Here is a 14,280-nt window from a genome sequence, read left to right on the forward strand (position 1 = left end):
ACAAAACGATAGCAGGAGGGAAGGTGGGGAAAAAATGAGGAAAGGAGTAACAAGTATGTCAAGAAATTCTATTCACTGCCTTAAGTATGTAACTACAACCCCTCTGTTCATCATCTTGACAAATGAAATGAGAGAGAGAGAGAGAGAGAGAGAGAGAGAGAGAGAGAGAGAGAGAGAGAGAGAAATCCAGAAGCAGACATATGGCTCAAGTGGCAGAACACCAATCTTGAAAAAAGAAGCTAACGGACAGCAATCCAGGCCCTATGCTCAAGCCCCACTGGCCCTGGTACCAGCACACACACACACACACACACACACACACACACACACACACACACACAATCAATATATGAATAAATTTTCTTTTTCTTCTAAGAAACGAATTTTTAAAAATCGGACTCAAATTTTAGAGACAATAAGGACTGTGGTGTGGAAATGATGGGTGGGTGCAAAATGAGGATAGCTACCACCGATTACTGTGTTGTTTGCTTGCTGATCTTTAAAGATGATTTGACCTTAGGCAGAGTTTGTCAACTTCAGCTCTATTGACAACTGAATAATTCTTTGCTGCTGAAGTGTTCTTTGGCACACTTTATTGTGCTGAGTGTGTTTAAAACTACAGCATCTGATCTATACTTATAAGAAGTAAACATCATCACCCCAGAAATGTCTCCAGGCGTTTTTCAATAGCCTTCACCCTCATCTTGGGGAAATCTCCCATTTAAAAAAAAATCTGTCGTAAGGTGAAAGGGGACAAAGACAAAGGAGGGGAATGGTAGTAAAACTTATATTCATCAGTTAAGTAATAAATTATTGGATAGAGAGTTTGAGAAAAGGTTATTAACTTATAGAAACAAAAATAGGAAAAGTATAAATTTACTTTCTACCATAATTAATGGAGATATTTAATAAGAAATCAGTACTCTCAAACATATACTTGAACAGCAAATACATTTTACATCGACATAAACCCACTTACATAAATCCTGATGTTATTAGCAATAAATTCCAACATGAAACTAAGAGGGTTTCAACTGAAAATAAAATGACTGTGGAGGTAGGAGAAACCCAAGGGGAGAAAATTTCACAATGCACAGAGGACATGAGTTAGACGTGTTGGGGACAATTCCATTATGTTGTCTAAGTTGGACAGTTACATGCACAATTTCTACCTAGTTATTTTAGAGAATTAAGTAGTGCTGGATTTGAAGATTAGAGTTCAGGCAACATTGATTTTTTAAAGCTTATGAACAATCCTCAGCAAAATGAAATTAATTTCTTTTTATGGAGGGTATATAGGAACATAAGATGAAAAATAAAAGGCAAAAGAAACTAGCATGTTTATAGAATAATTGTTTTGTATTTGCTTTCCATTTTATTTATCTTACAGGTTACTTTCAGTAAGGCAAATAACAAAATCAGTCACTGGAGGGAAGAATAGAGAGAAAAGGTATGAATTAAAGTTCTATGAAAAATGCACGTGAATGTATTTGAAAAGAAATTACCTGACAGTATCTTCACATACTCATCTGTGACATTGCTGTTGTAAATACCACTCTGTTTGGCTTCTATTAGTATTTGCACTTTGCTATTCTTGCTTCTAATAACAGACATAAACTCGTGTGTGTCAAAATCCAATGTCAAAACCCAATTTCTATGCCAACTCTGTTTTTGTTAAGCATAAAAGGAAACTTAAAATTTAAACAAATCTATTATTATTATCATTGCTGCTGCTGCTACTACTATTACTATTATTACTATTGTTATTATCCACTGTCAAGAACCAAACTAACACAGTTTATGAAGTTCAAGAAAATGTGAAGTTTCGGAAATTTTTCTTAAGAAGCCAACCAATTTTGGCATACATTACTTATTCCTTATCTGATACTTTATGTCTAGTTGAAAATTGTCTAACAATGCTTTAAAATAAGGAACATTTGAAAATATAAAGTCCTTGTGTTGTTTCTACCTATTAGCACATTCTGGTGTTGTTTTATGAGCACAATATTAATTTTGTTACATTTATATTTTTATTCTTATATCTCTATATGTTTCTATAAACATGATCAGAAAAGAATTAACCAGTATATGTTGTGCTTGACTATGTATAGACTTTCATATGTCTACTCACGGATAAATATCTCCAAAGCTGATATAACATGTTTTATTCAACTTTATTGCTTCCTTTCTCTGCTTTTCCTCCACATTCCCTGCACTACTGAGGTTTGAAGGTATAAACTCAGATCTCTGTGATGGTGAAGCAGACATTCTACCACCTCAGTCATTCTAGCATTCCTTTATGCTATCAGTTATTTTTCACAGGTTTCACTTCATGCCTTGGCTGGCCTGCACTTAAACCTTCCTCCTACTTGTGCTTACCAACATCTATTGGCAAGGCAGAGGACATACATGAACTGGTATTTTTATTTTCTTTTTTCAGGCTTAAGCCTGCTTGAACATTATTTCTTCATAATTATTGACTATATTCCAATAGAAATTAGCACCAATGTTTGAAGTCAATAAAGTTTATTTGCTCAATGATATATATGTATATATGTAATTGATACATATATACACACCTACATATGTACTGCAGTTCACTTGTTCAATTTTTTCTACGTTATAGATTTAGAAGGATGTTTCTGAGTTCAGATTTGTTCATATTGTGAAGTTGTTGTCACACAGGCAAATTTCACATATTTTCCCCTATCCTAGCTGTGTATGATTGTATCAATTTTCCTAAGTCATTTAAAACACAGGCCTTATTCTTCTTTATATATTAAAAAAAAAGCCATTACTCTAAAACAACTATTTGTCAGAATGCCCATTATATCTTGTAAATGCATAGTGAAATTCTTTGCAGGTTAACTACAAATAATTGTATCAATGTTTAATGTTAGGCTCCGAGTTCAGTAAATTCCTAGGTACTTTTCAAAATTGCTAGGTTTCTAAGAAGAAAATCCACGCACCCCGCCCGCCCCCCGGGTTTCTACAGCATTTTTTGGTGTCTGTGGAAGTAACTGTGATATGAGACAATTGATCCTTCACCACACAGGCTAATTTTCTCTACTAGTAAACTCAGTAAATTAATATTTTTTCACTGTATTTTTGTTTTCAATTCTTACTTATATTCTTATTATCTTTAAATAGTTTTACAAATGTGTTACACCTCAAAAATGTCAGTTTATGGGTATCATGTTTCTTGATCAGTATCATCCCATTTATCATTCTCCCCATTCTTGTCAACCCAATCCCTTCCCTCAATTTTCCTGGTTTTGTAGGACATGCACAGAATGTGGTTACTGCAGTATCGAGCATTTCTCTGTTCTGCCATTATCACTTCTCCTCTTTGCCTTCTCTCACACATACAACTCAAGTGCCAGCTTTGTGGTATTCATTTTGTTAGATTGTAAGAAAGTTAGATTATAAATAAGCTGTTCAAAGATATTATATCATTTAAAGTATCCTCTTTATATACTATACTTCTTCTAATAGATTTGTGTACTGGCTTATTTGTATGGGGGGAGTGTCTTTATTTGTCAATGATTTTGAAAACTGGACTTCTTTTCTACATCTTTCAAGCCAAACTTATTTCCATTGTTCAAGATTTTACTCTGTGTTTTTCTAACAGATGCTTCCCATCACATAAGTTAAAAATGATTATTTTAAAATTAAAATAGTTACCTGTTTACTAAGTATTTCAGTATCATTTTATACTAATGATACATTTTCATCATTATAATTCTGACTTGTATCAGTTCCTGTTTTAATTAGTATTGCTTTTTCATTGATAATATTTGATAAATTGATAACCTTTAATTGATAACATTTGAGTCCTACTTTTAACTGTTTGTTAATACAACAGTAATTTGTCTGAATTTCATATCCTTACTAAAATTTGACATTTTCTCTCATTATGCATTCTTGCCTTACAAAACAATTGTAATCATCACTAAAACCTTTTCTATCAAATTTCTCTTTATATTTAGTATCATACCCTTAATTCATCTTATTTTTAACCTAAGAAGAGTTAGGATCAAAAGCCAGTTTAATCTATGAGTAACTTAAATTTTGAAAAACTCTAAAACGTCATTGAGTGCACTTCCTTTCTGGAAAAAATAGGTTGAGAGTTTGAGTCCATGCAACACTCATAAAGATTAAATTAGATAATGGACATGGGTATTTTAATAGACTTCTTTCTGAAAGTAAAGAATAGTGAAGATGATGATTTATGGAGTCATAGGTACTGAGCTTTTTTTCTATTATTTTCCAAACACTTCTTTAACATAAAAGTTAAATTCTTTGGGCATTCAAGATATAGTTAATGTCAAATATCCAATGGAGATAGACCTGAAAGTAGTATTATCTAAACATTTTTAGTTATACTTGAAACAATATGAAAAATTAAGCCAAAGTCATGAATTCTGAACATAGAGTGAATCTTTGTATTCATGGAAGCTAATTTGGAGTCTGATATCTTTGTTTGCATACTCTTTTTACTGGAATTGTAAAATAAATAATGAATATTTAGCGATGGTAGGCAAAGACAAACATAAAAAATGAAGCAAGACAGACAGCTTCTGTTCGATATTCTTCAAATAGTTTCAGATTTAAATTACTTCTAGGTATCCAGACATCTGAGCTATCACAGAAATATCTAAATTGCTTTCTCACAGGTTCTACAAAGCACTCTCTTTCCTTTATCTACTCATTTTAGATGGCACCTCATTGAATTTCTCCTAGCCAATTTACTTTCTGCAAAGCTCACATTTCTCTTACAATACAAAATTTTCTTTAGCTCTACTCTTTTAACTTTACCTTAATAGCATGGGGGAAAGGTGTGGCTTTTAGTCTCACTGTCAGCAGAGCAGCACAAATTTAAAATTTATGTGATCTTATTTTACTAAATAGTACAGCAGAACAGGCTATGCCAAGGGCAATGTAGGTATTAATTTCTCTATCATTTACACAATGGTTTGAATGCATCCCCAAAGAAAACTAGTATACTTATCCAGTCTAATTAGCTTCCACTTCCATGAAGCCATAACATATGCAACTTGCTTGCTACAAAAAAAAAAGAAAAAAAATGAAGTGAAAATAAGCCATAAAGGTGTAGGATATGGTCTAGCACACACAGTTACTATAGTATGAGATTAATGTGAGACAAAATTTGAAGTGTACTAGAAGAAATATATTTTAATGGTAGGTGAAAATGCCAATAATATCATCATTAAAAGATAAAAGGTAAATATAATAACAATGTAGAAGACAAGGCTGATGCCACTTGTTCAATTTTATAAACTTTTACATGTGACATTATATTTATTAGGAGTACATCACTCTGTACAATATAATGCTATATAAATTATGAACATAATTTAAAAATTAGTCCTTGTTATTATTACCTGGTGGGGATTTTCTTCTGATGGAGAAGGAAGCTGTAAGAAGGTGAGAAATATTGTTCAGAGGATGATTGGAAGAAGAGTCTAAAAATGCCAACTCTATGTGCGAGTGGGAACACAAGTAAAAATGAAAGTCCAGGGACTTATTGGGTTTTTGTAAGATTCAAAAGTTTAATTCTAACCAGTGCTTTGATTCCTTTTGGCTAATAGAATGTTGATGATCTTGTGACTGGTACTACTATGTCTGCTCTAAGACTAGCATTTAAAATTTCTAGCACTGACAAATTTATTCCCAAATCCACTTACCCTAAAAAAAATAAATAAAGCTTAAGAATCCTGAGAGGGTCATATTTTGAGGTAACTGAACATAAGCAAGAATGTGTAAAGGAGAATCCTTCTAGAATGGTTCAGGCCAGATCAGTTGCTGGTTTCATGCAAATTATCAAGGGTTCCAACCTAGTATAAATAAATAAATAAATAAATAAATAAATAAATAAATAAATAAATAAATATAAATATAAATAATAATAAATAAATAAAAATAACTATAGAGGTTATCAGCCCTCCTGTTTAAAAATAACATTACAAAAATAATAGAAAATCCTGGGTTGGTTAATTATTTAATAATACTCAAAGGAGGGATTAAACATATCATAAATAGCATAGCATTAAATGAAATAGGTAACATAACTGTTTAGAGTTTCAGGTGAAGACATTATTATTTTTCTTACTTTTTTAAAACAAATAATTGGTATCCTCTCCCAGGTTACAAAAATAGTATTAATCATAAAATAATATATTGGATATTGTAATGGTCTTCTTTCTGGCATTTAACCGAAACATTCAAGATCTTATTTTATTTTTTAATGCTCATTTCCCTGGTGGATCTGAAACTTGTAGTACAAATCTAAAGCCCTGTTGGCCTTGCCTTCTGCCATGGGCAGCAATCTCTATCTCTCATAAAGACTCTTATGGGCCAAGCCACTGACTGAAAGAGTTAGGAATCCAGGGGCTGGGAATATGGCCTAGTGGTAAAGTGCTCACCTCCTATACAGGAAGCCTTGGGTTTGATTCCTCAGCACCATGTATATAGAGAAAAGCTGGAAGTGGCACTGTGGCTCAAATGGTAAAGTGCTAGCGTTGGGCAAAAAGAAGCCAGGGACAGTAGTGCACAGGCCCTGAGTTCAAGCCCCAGGACTGGCACACACATAAAAAAGTTATGAATCTAGATGAGTGAAGGAAGGCCAGGGTTTTACAGTTTCCCTCTAAGAAATGACCTGTGAACTTACCACAAAGCTTTCCTTCCCATCATTTAACCCTCTCTGTACAGCAGCTTCCTAGGGACGTTAATAACAATAATGAATAAATTATTAATAAATCTGATTTTGGGTGACATTCAATATCCAAACCATAGTCATTAATAGCTATGAGTTTAGCTATGAGGACTTATTGCAAATAGTGAAAAGAATCACTACTTCGTTGTCAGTTTTCTGATTATAGGTGTGTTCATCTCCACATATCTTAGCACAATTATATTACCAAATAAAAATACAAAGGAATGTGTTGAAGATTTTGTAAAACTTTTCTCCATCAACCAATGAAAGAGTTAAATGAATATTTCTATAAAGTGTGTTGTATTATTTATAGATATTCCATTGTATCTTGGGATCCAAGGTATTATACATCTGTCCCATATCTCTGTTCTTGGAAAATAATATGGAAACTAATTGTATCTCTAAGCTTCTCAACTATTCAGCAGTTACATGTTTCTTGCACTACGTAAAATAGATGCAAATTATTTTACTCGAATTGCTCTCCTAAACCTCCCTTTTGGATACTCAGTTTATAGAAACAAAAATCGTAATTTCCAAAAACAATAATTACAATCACAAAATAATATTATTTGTATTGTTTTTATTTTTTTCAGGCAGGAGAGAGTTTTTTTTGGGTGGAGGACAAAGTGAGGGCTTGCATGAGATGGAGGCCAAGAAGAGAAAAAGAGGAGGGGAATCATGTTGAGCTGGATTATATAGGAAAAGTGGGAGGCAGGACCACAGCACACCCTGAAGTGATCTCAGAGCCTGGCCCTCTTTCTCTCTCCCTCTCTGTCTCTCTCTCCCTCTCTCTTCCTCTCTCTGTCTCTCTCTGTCTCTGTCTCTCGCTCTGTCTCTCTCTGTCTTTCTTTCTCTGTCTCTCTCTCTGTCTCTCTCTGTCTCTGCCTCTCTCTCTCTCCCCCCTCCCTCCCTCTCATTAATGGGTATTCAACCTTGCTCTGTCTAGCGTGTGTGCTTCATTCCCCAGCATTTTGTTTGTATTAATGATAATTATAGTTATTATTATTTTAGGTTCTTGATAACTGAGAGTCTGTCAAGTTCTGTGTCCAATACTTACAGTCGGTCTTTTTGCATCTACCAAGAACTGGGATTATAAGTGTGAAACGAATTTCTCTAGATGCCTACGTTTTCCTAATTAAATGCCATGTGCCACAGGGATAAACATATAAATTTAATATATTCAGAAGTCCCATTGTTATTAGTTAATCAACTTATTAACATTGAAAATAAGCATTAATATAGCTTAAACAATGAAAAAGAAAAGGATAGTTCTGTTGGAAGAGTTAATTAATCTATATAGACAGTTGTTTTCTTTCAGTGCATGGATGATGTTCGTCTGTGTCCTCCTTTCCTGGAGAGTTTGGGTTGAGATATCCACTGTCATCTTAATGTGTTTATCTTTTTATGTGACTGGACACTTCTCTACAGCCCCCAATAGTTTACTTTATTCTCTATGCTTACTATATGAATTAGATTATGACAAGGGGTATTTCTACTATGATTTTGACTTTTGGTATTCCAATATGCTCCTGTACTACATAACTCTTTTTCATTAGACTGCTGCTGTTTTATAGTTTAAAATTTTCTTTTTGACAGTATTGGAGTTTAAACTCCTGGCCTTATGCTTGTTCTAGCACTTCAATTACATTTTATCCTTTGTACTATTAAGTAATTAAATAAATTAGCAATGCCCTTAGTTTAGATGTCTTTACATTCTATGACAATAATTAATATATTTAGCTTTGTGGTTTTAGGGTCTTTGTGGTAGATACATTTGTCAAATGATATTTTTGTTGTCACAACAAGAATAGACATTATTATTTTGTATATGGGGAGATTAACTTCTATTTAGAAAATAAATTTACAGTCTGGGTGCTGGTGGCTTATGCTATAATCCTAGCTAATTAGGATACTGAGATCTGAGGATCTCTGTTTGAAGCCAGCTGAGGCAGGCAAGTCTGTGAGAGTCTTACCTCCAACTATCTGCCGGAAATTCAGAAATATTTCACATAGTGGAGTGCTGGCCTTGAACTCAAAGAGGATCAGGAATAGGCCCCAGGCTTGAAGTCAACACCAAAACCAACAAGAAGAAAGAAAGATATGGTGGTGGGAGGGAGGGAAGGAGCAAAATTGAAGGAAGGAGGGAAGGAAGGAAGGAAATCAATTTAGATGAATGAAGCCTATTGCTCTTGGATCCTACAACTTGACATGATGAATAATGAAAATTATAGGATTTTCCTTGTATGTTAATAAAACGAACAAACATACTGATATTTTTCAGTAACTCTTCATTGTTTTAATTTATAGTAATCATTATTATTGCTATGTATTATGCAAGATAAATGTTTTTAATATGTCCTATTTAGCAATTAGAGATTTTATACCAATTTTTGTTCATTTTCATTTAAACAAAATAGACAGCATTTAGAGGCCATACTTTTTTCAGTTAATAGCATAAGAACTAAACAATAAAACAACCTTGCAAAATGCTGTTGTCCTCGATCATTCACTTTTGAATGACAACCTAAATGAGTTTGACTGCAATGTGGACAGTACCTTGATTAGCTTTTATAAAGTGTTGAATAAAGGATTTTTCCAGGTTATGACTAGAGTCTCCATACACAGATGCCTGAAGAAGTGGAAAAGTAGTGTGTATTGTTTAAACAGCTAAGCTTGCAATATCTTGTTACTTAAAGTTGTTACATAGCAAAACAAAACTAATACAGAAACTATTTAATTTCCTTTGACCACTTAGTTGTTCACTCGCCTGCCTTTGCCACTAGAATACAAATGCTTGTTGCTTTTTATGAAATTACATTTAGAAGTCAATTTATTCTTAACCTTCTTAATCACAAGCACCCACACACAAAAATAAATTATTTGTTAGATATTTATCATAATGTTGCATGTATTCTAATATATTGATCTAATGAACGAATACATGAGTAATTGAAGAAGTAGTGCACCAGGGACATGGCTGTAATGCTGGCTAATCAGGAGACTCATCTCTGAGGATGATGGTTCAAAACTAGAGTGGGCAGAAAAACCCGAGAGACTTTTTTCCAATTAATCAGCACATTGAAGATTGAGCTGTGGCACACAGTAATAGATCCCTAGCCTTGATAAAAAAAAATCTCAAGACTATTGCCCAGATCCTGAGTTCAAGCTCTATGACAGACAAAAACAAACAAATAATAAATAACTTATTATTTATTTCTAAATGATCTTGATAAAAGTCTAAGAATATCATGTAATTTTTAAAGTCAGGACATAAACTAATAAGAATATTATGTAGTTTGGCAAGTCTAGGTTTTGAACTATTGGAGACATAGACTGGTACAAGTAGAATATTTAACCTTGAGCAAATCTATTATAGAATTAATAGGATTAGCATGCTATAGATTAAACAAAAAAAATAGCTGGTGTGCTTAAAAGATCCTCTAAAATTTGACGGGTACTATTTTAATAAATTTCCCATGTCTTTTATTATTCCGCAGTTCCAAGAAAATCAGATCTCAAATTTGTAGCAGTCTCCAATTTGAAGTAATCTCAATTTTATGGCAATTATATCTTCCTTTTATGAGTAATTTTATTTTCATCCATTTAAATTTCACTTGTTTCAAACACATATTTTAATATTTTTTGGTTTTTTTTTTCTTTCCTGCCAGTCCTGGGGCTTGAACTCAGGGCCTGAGCACTGTCCCTGGCTTCTTTTTCCACAAGGCTAGCACTCTCCTACTTGAGCCACAGCGCCACTTCTGGGTTTTTAAAAAATATATGTGGTGCTGAGGAATTGAGCCCAGGGCTTCAAGCACTCCACCACCAGGCCATACTGTCAGCCCTAATAGTCTTATTTTATATGTTTATAAGACATAAGTAACACAAACACAAACATCCATTTTTAACATTGAAAATACATTATATATCTATATACTCATATATACATATGTATGCATAGCTAAATAAAATATACAACCGCATACAATTCAGAGAATGCTTCTTTTCTTTTCCAGAATTTAAAAACTTGAAATCCTTCTAATACATCTCTGTCTAAAACTTCATTAAATTCTAATTTTCACATGACAAACACTGGGAACATCACTTTTCTGCCTTCTCAAATGCTTCTATTCAACAGAAAGTGTACCTATCCTCTCTTGCCAGGGCTCTTCATTTCCAAACTGCTAATACAGCTGACATGTTCAAACCACTCAGAGTATAATGTCTATAAAGGCAGAACACAAATTCAGGCAGAGAAAGCTCTTTCTTCTTTCTGAAAACACACAAAAACTGGGATTTTATAGTTTCTATAAAACATGAATAAAATTTTATTTAGTTGTTTTTTCCATAGCACAATAAAATGTTTTAAATAATATGTAATCCATACATCTTTACATTTTTTCAGTAATTTGATCTAAGTATTTTCAGAAGATATATCCATCTAGTTAAATTATTTCTTCTTTGTGTTATAGTAAATGTAAGAACTAAGTAACGCAAAACCTATATGTAAATATGATATATTTGTTGCCCACAGAGGATAAGAGAATTCCTGGGACATTTTGCCTCCCAGAAATAATCAGTCATTCTTGTATTTCCCCCAAATACCATTTCTAGGTGGTATTTGCTTTTACTCAAGCTACATTGTTCAATAGCTATGTTAGTCATCTCTTTCTCCCCCCAAAAAACAAAACAAACAAAACAAAACGACAAAAAACAAGTACCACATCTTAGAACAATAGCTGTGTTTTAAGGAAGTACAGGCTGCGGTAGGACAGTCAGACTCAAATAGTTATTGGTTTACTGACTGATGGATCAGGCCTTTACATTCACAACAATGTTGTAATCCAAGAGAAAAATAGAAGACAGTAAGTCCTCTGAGGCCAATATTGAGTTGACACATTATTTACTTTAACAAACCTTATTAGACAGAGCAGATATACACCTATACACCCAGTTCATAAAAGAGCAGTGAGTTAATAAAAATGTAATTTTTGAAGGAAGCCCCTTGAAAAACCCTTGGACATAGGGATGGATGAACATTTGTGTGTGTTTTTTCAGGTAATATGCCACTATGAATCTCTATAGATTTCATTATGTATGCTAGGTTTCCTTGTTTTTTTCTTTTTCTTTTTTTATCCTTTTCTAGCAACATTTGATGTTGAAAGCAAAATTCTGTGTCAAAATTACTTAACATCCTGCCTATTTATGCAGACAGAATATTGCAAGAAGACAGAAAAAAAAAAACCCTGCAGATTTTTCTGGATGACCGATATTAGTCTTCTGCTGTCAAGTCCCATTTTTAAAGTACTCAAATTTTATCTGCTCCATTTCCCACTTCCCTGAAAATCCAGGGGCCACACAATCATTGCAGTGCACATACTTTGTAAGAGTATGAACTTTGGAAATCTAGAGACCTGGATCCGAAGCCCAGATTCTGTCCTACTACATGACCCTCAACAAATAATTCGTCTACTCTTTGCCTCTTTCTTTCCTCTAGAACACAGGTGAAATGGCCCATGTTTCACAGGTCTCCTGTGAAAACTTAGTGATTCTCAACAGCCCAAGAGAGTGATTCTGTAGTAGAATCTTGACACTTACTCATTTCCTCTACTTACAAAGCTTTCATAGAACATATTTTATCATTATAGAATTTTTTTTTCTGTAAGGTAATTCCCAATTTTTTTCATAAAGGAATGAGCTTATAATATTTTAGTGTGGAATTATATAGATTTCAGGATACACATATACAAAGCAAATTCAATTCAAACTATTTTGTAAGATATACAATTTTTTAGGATATTCTAATAGCTTTTTTCCAATCACTCACACATAGATGATAGAAAGATAGGTAGATAAATTATATATACATCAACACATGTGCCAGGAGTTGCATATTTCCAACGTTTTCATGGTATATGATGAGATTAGAGACCTATACTATCTTTGGGGGATGCATATTTTATGAGGATTTAAAATACTAAATAGGCAATCAAAACAAATATTTGATGAATTGATATTATCAGTCTTTGGGATATTTGTGGTTGTCTTCAGCAAGGGGATACTAAAGTTATTAATATAAATATAAAGAAAAGACATAAATGTCATTGATTCATAGGACACCAGAATATATTACTTGGTGCAGTGTAATTATTTAAATGGTCTCCACTTAAACTGATGAGGTTAGAGCCTCTTCATTTCTACAGGTGTGGCTCATTAGCCAGGCTTCACAAAAGCCAGAAGGGAGTGGATTATTTATATTCCCTTCAACACGAATAAGTTAGGTAAAACATTCAATCTCAGTAATGAGTTTTAAAGTCTAGTTTCATTCCATGTGGGGATAAGAAGAAGCAGCTTGTTTTAAAATCATATACAAATATCTTTTAAATCTATCTTTTCTCATTTAAATAAGCAGGCCCACATCCTGTCTTCTGAAGAGGTCTCAGCAGTATGTGTTTGGTAAACAATGAATCTGGACAAGTTATATTTTTTACTATACACTTACAGCTGCAAAGCTGCTCCCTATAGCCCCATGAAATGGTCCATGAATCAGAACTTCTTCTGGAACTGTCACACCTAACTACTCTTTAGAACAAATTTTCCCTTGCAAGCAGGTTGCTCTCAACCTGTGGTAAATTACTGATTGTTTAAGACTTCTCAAGGCCACCTCTTGGGGAAGGCTATTGTTATTTTAGGAAGTCTTGTCAAGTTTCCTCTCAGGGGTAAGCATCAATGCTTTGTCTACTTCTTAATGTTATTGCTTACTTCTTGCTTTCTTTAATGATAGTCGTCTTGTTGAGGTTTCCGTGTCATGTAAGGCCTGGTTCCATTAATGCTTGCCGAAATGTGTTACTAGGTGTGTGGCACTTAGGATTTTGTCTCTATGAGCTGCCTTGTGAGATCAACAGTCCTGATTTTTTTGTAGACCTGTTGACTTGGGCTCTTATCCTTCTCCCTGCCCTTTCTCTGTAAACACCAGTCTCCTCTACATGTACTGACCAATAACAGTCACTATTACAGATCAAAAGCCGTTGCTGACTTTACCACATAATGTGTACATATTGTTCTTATAACTTTCAAATAATAGGCCTTTTCAAATAACTCTGATTTATACATCCAGAAGTCAATGGAACGCTTATTTCATAAGACAACTTGGTTTTCGGGCTGGGGATATAGCCTAGTGGCAAGAGTGCCTGCCTCGGATACAAGAGGCCCTAGGTTCGATTCCCCAGCACCACATATACAGAAAACGGCCAGAAGCGGCGCTGTGGCTCAAGTGGCAGAGTGCTAGCCTTGAGCGGGAAGAAGCCAGGGACAGTGCTCAGGCCCTGAGTCCAAGGCCCAGGACTGGCCAAAAAAAAAAAAGACAACTTGGTTTTACTTCTGCTTTTGTATTGAGATTTTTTTTATATAAACCACTTTGCTTGAGGTCTTCCCATCCTCCAGATTATTAGCACACTCACATTTCTAAAAATACTTTATTTTTAGTGTCAAATAGTTTAGATTATGATTATCAAATATAACAAAGTTAAAGGAATACCTTGAAGACA

The sequence above is a fragment of the Perognathus longimembris genome, chromosome 16, assembly GCF_023159225.1.
Source record: "Perognathus longimembris pacificus isolate PPM17 chromosome 16, ASM2315922v1, whole genome shotgun sequence".
In the NCBI taxonomy this organism is placed as follows: Eukaryota; Metazoa; Chordata; class Mammalia; order Rodentia; family Heteromyidae; genus Perognathus; species Perognathus longimembris.